Genomic DNA, 5,226 nt, shown 5'->3' on the forward strand with positions numbered 1-5,226 from the left:
AATCATCCATTATCACAATTCAATACTCAATATATATTGTATTCAACATTTCATTCTCAATCATATAATCAATAATTCATTCAATAACAGTACTTATCAGTATAAATAGAATTTATGTCCGTTGAACCTACTTGAACTTTAAAGGATACTCAGGTGATATACATCAGCAATTCGTCAATTCATTATCATTTATGCTCTTTTGAGCCATGATCAGTAAGCTCCTCCTGTGATGAACAGTAAGCTCTATTGAGCTAAAACAGTAAGCTCTGACGAGTTGAATAGTAAGCTCATATGAGTTGAGAATAGTAAGCTCTTAGGAAATGATATATCGATAAGTTCATACGAGCTGTGGTGAGTCCGCAACAAATGCAGGAGCTCGACCAAGACGGTAACCCTAGTGACATGTCACTCGTATCCTACGAATTCATACGGTTCAAACGGGACTCGGTAACCATCAATCTATATCAATTAGGCACTCATAATCCAATTATATCAATTTCTCAATTATATACATACATTTCAAATAAACACAAGTATTTAGAAGTTCGATTCTAATTATACGAACTTACCTCGTGTCACTCGGATAAAAACTATCGGTTATTCGTCAATCTTCCTTTTTCCCCAATCTAAATTCAATCTCGGCTTATCTCGATCTATATATTATCAAATTCAACACATTCAGCATTCAGTCTATTCAATTTAGTCCATAATTCAAATTTTTGGTAAATTTACACATTTTCCCCTATACTTTCACATTATTTACAATTTAGTCATGATCACATAAATTGCAAATGCATGCAATTTAGTACCAACCATGCCTAGTCGAATTTCATAGGGACTCCTAACAGCCCATATCTTTCATTATTTCACACTTTTAACCACCTAGTTTTACATTTTCTCAATTTAATCCATTTCTGACATTTTTGTCAAAAAATCACTTTACAAACCTAGTTTAACTATCAATAAACTTTCATAATCCATCATTAAACATCAAAGAACTCAATTATTCAACAATGGAAACATGTTAAATCTTTAATAGTTTCAAAATCTAAGGTATGGGCGGACTAGAATACGAAACAATGATTACTAAAATATAGAAATTATTAAAAACTGAGCTAAAACCGTACCTTAATCAAGCTAGGAGTGTGCCGAAACCATGGATGCTTCAAACCCTTATTTTCTTTTCTATTTTCAGTTCATAACAAAGATGAATGAAATGAATTTGGTTTTGTTTAATTAAATTATAACTTAATTTCTAATTTACTTTTTATAATAAAAATTACATCAATTGCCATGCTATCATCATCCACTGACCATAAATGGTCTATTTACTACTTAAGGACCTGTACTTTAATGTTTTATAGTTATTTGACAATTTTAGCTAAAGTTTTACGCTATACGCAATTTAGTCCTTTTTTACTGAATTAAACATTCGAACAGTAAAATTTCTTTACGAAACTTCCACACAATAATTCTATCATGCTGTAAACTTTAATAAAATAACAAAATAAATATTTTTACCTAGGATTTATGGTTCCAAAACCACTATTCCAATTTGACTCAAAAACGGGCTGTATATCCATGTTTTTAGTACACATGCCATAATCAAATCACACTCATTCCAAACCCTCATGAATCATGTTTCACAAGTATTAAAACTTTCAATTAGATCTTTTTATTTCTCACATTTAGTACTAAATTATAAACCTTGTAAAATTCACAATTTAACAATATATAATTTTATATACAGAATTTAGCCACTATCAATACATATAAACACATTTCAATACTCTATGACCTTACCTAAGATAACCGACTAGTGAATTTGATCGTAAGGACTATTCTGTAATTTCTATTTTTTCCGATTTTCCTTCGTACGATTCAACCCTTGATCTATATAATAATTAAGTTCAATTTATAAATCCAAAATGCATTACCACAATCATATATATGCATATGAGCTATTAATTTTATTTTACAACATTTCTCTAAACTTTTACATTTTATTCAATTTAGTCCTTAAATCGAAATCACCATAACTTTCATATTTAAGCTTTATTTTTAAAACAATGTTCAATTTCGTCCTTCTCTAACTATATGGAAACAAATTTTTTAGAAATTTCACATCAAATTTAACACATTTTACATTTTAGTCCTTAGACTTAAAACAGACAAAATCCACTTTACAAATTAGTCCCACTTAACAATTGAGCTTAACATGCAATCATTTAGCACCAAAATCTTCAAAAATCATTAATGAAAACTTTTAAAATCTTTGAAATTTTTACAAATTAATCCTTGTGCTAGCTAAATTAAGCTTCGGGATTCCAAAAATATAAAAATTATAAAGGGATAAAAATCGACTCACCAATTGAAGAGCAAAACTTGGACATGAGCTTAGGTATTCTTTGTTCTAGGAATCAACTTTTGAAGTGTAAAAGATGATGAATGATATTTTTGGTGTCTTTTTCTTTTAATTATTAACACATTTTACTTATTATTAACTTAATAATATAACATAATAAACATTATCACCGAGTTTAAAAGCCATCAACCGGCCACTAATATTTAAAATGGATAAATTGTTATGATAAATGATAAAACTAATATATTTTAATCTCATTCTTAATGCATTTTTGGATGATTATTTATGAAAATTGGTGAATTTGATGCTCCTAATCCTTTTAATTCATGTTCTTATACTTAGGTGAGCATTTGGGAGTAAAAGGAGAGAAAATGAGCAAAAATTGGAGAAAAAGAGTAGATTTTAGGAGCCACATGGGTTGGACACACAGCCATGTGCTAGCCCGTGTCAATGTTGCAACCTGCTTCCCAAACACACGGAAAACGTAATTTTTAGGCTTTCTGATCATTCTAAAGTCTAAATACCAAATAGAAGAAGAGATATAGGAGCCGTAAGAGAATATTAAAGAAACAACTCAAAGAACACCATTGGACCCAACTCTAAAGCAAATTCCCATTAAGATCGAAGACCTTTTTTTAATTTCTTTTGAAGTTTTTACGAGTTTCTTTGTTTCTTGTGGTTTTTCTGACTTTGAGATGTTTTTACATAAAATTATGAACAAATTCCCTAGATACCTATGGAAGATGAAACCTATGATGAATTCTATTATTTAATTTTTGTTTATACAATAAATACTTGATTCTTGTTCTCAATTATGTGTGTTTATTTCTTGTTTTAATATTTTTGAGATATTAATTCATGTTTAATGTGCTTAATTCAGTGGAGGAAAAGTCCATGTTTAAGAGTAGATCTAGCATAATTGAGTCGAGTTGCAACCAATCCTAGAAATATGACGACATAAATCTACCGGATTAGAGTCAAACCTAATAAGGAAATCCATAGATTGAGTTAATGTGACGATAGAGGTTTTAATTAAAAAGAGATTTCAATTAATCATCCTAGAGTCAATTGCTCTTATTCTCAAGAGAGATATTAGCATAATTTAGGGATTTCTACGGATCAAGATACCAAGTTAATAAATCGTTTAATTCAGATTTATAATAATAGGTGAAGTCTAGGTGGATTCTTTCCTGGGTATTGTCTCTCTTATTGGTTATCTTTCGATTATTTTCCTTATTCATTCTCTATTAAGTTCTTAGTTAAATTAGTTTAAAGCACATCACTCCAATTTGTCGGCTAAATAATAAGAAAACAATAATTACTAATACTTTTAGTCCTTGTGGATACGATATCTCTACTCACCATAGCTATACTATCTATCGATAGGTGCCCTTGCCTAGTTAGTCACGTGAGACACATCAAGTTTTTGGCGTCGTTGCTGAGGACTAAAATTTTAGGAACACTTTATTTTTATTAATTTAACCATTTATTTTATATTTTTGTTTTAGTTTAATTTTACATTCTAATTTTTCCTTTTCATTTGCTTTTGGCAGGTTCATTTGGTTTATGACTAGAAGAAATTTGTCGAGACCATTACTTTTTGACAGCGAAATTGAAAGTACAGCTCGCAGAAATCGTAGAGAAGCAAGGCAGAGTTGATAGGATATAGTAGACGAATAAGAGGACAACATTACTACTGAGGAGATGAGTGATAATCAGAATATTCAGCTACCTCCTGCAGTTGTTGCAGCTCTTATTCCTCGTACTATGTACGATTATGCCAACCCCACTCTAACTAGGGCTGAATCGAGTATTGTGTGACCCACTATTGCTGCAAATAATTTTGAACTGAAGCCAAACATTATTCAGATGGTACAACAATATGTTTAGTTCAACGGGTTGCAAGACGAAGATCCAAAAACTCATTTAGCAAATTTCCTGGAAATTTGCAACACTTTTAAGATAAATGGCACCACTGATGATGCCATTCACTTACAGTTGTTCCTATTCTTATTGGAAAACAAAGCTAAACAATGGTTAAACTCTTTACCACGAGATTCCATCACTACATGGGCTCAAATGATCGAGAAATATTTGTTGAAATACTTCACATATGCTAAAACAACCAAGTTGATGAATGATATCTTTTCCTTTGTTCAGATCGATTTAGGGATGCTATATGATGCATGGGAGAGGTATAAGGACTTATTGAGAAGGTGCCCTCATCATGGGTTGCCCTTATGGTTGCATGTTCAAACCTTCTACAATGGTTTGAATCCCTCAACTAGGTAATTAATCGATGTAGCAGCCAGTGGAACGCTTAACAATAAACTACCCAAAACGTCTTATGAGTTTATAGAGGATATGGCACTGAATAATTATCAGTGGCAAACCATGAGGACAAAGTCGATAAAGGCCATCGGTGTCTTTAATTTAGATGCAGTCACCATGTTATCAAACCAGATAGAATGATTAAATAAGAAAATTGATGGTTTATATCTTTCTATGCGAGTACATTTGATGATGCAATGTGATACAAATAGAGGTGGAATGAATCATTCAGAATGTTTACCCTTCGGTCCTAGCATAGAGAATGAGCAAGTCAATTATATGGGTAATAATTCTAGGCCTCAAAATAACCCTTATAGTAATAACTATAATGCAGGTTAGAGGGACCATCCTAATTTCTCTTGGGGTGGTCAAAGAAATCAAATAGCACAACCATCTCAAGGCTTTCAACAACCTTATCAGTAATAGAAAAAGCTGAACTTTGAGGAGATTTTGACAATGTTTATATCGATCTCAGAAACCCATTTTCAAATCACTGAGGTAGCACTAAAAAATTAGCAAGCATCAATTCA

At 31.3% G+C, this 5,226-nt stretch overlaps 1 non-coding gene across 1 annotated transcript; it reads right to left on the bottom strand.

Annotated features, from left to right (window-relative positions):
* Positions 1-4,492: 4,492 nt before the first annotated feature.
* On the bottom strand, positions 4,493-4,599 carry LOC121204323 (small nucleolar RNA R71). Its single transcript, XR_005899250.1, has one exon. It is a non-coding gene; the product is annotated as a small nucleolar RNA R71 (small nucleolar RNA).
* Between the last annotated feature and the right edge of the window lie 627 nt (positions 4,600-5,226).

This window comes from Gossypium hirsutum, chromosome A07 (assembly GCF_007990345.1).
Source record: "Gossypium hirsutum isolate 1008001.06 chromosome A07, Gossypium_hirsutum_v2.1, whole genome shotgun sequence".
Lineage (NCBI taxonomy): Eukaryota > Viridiplantae > Streptophyta > Magnoliopsida > Malvales > Malvaceae > Gossypium > Gossypium hirsutum.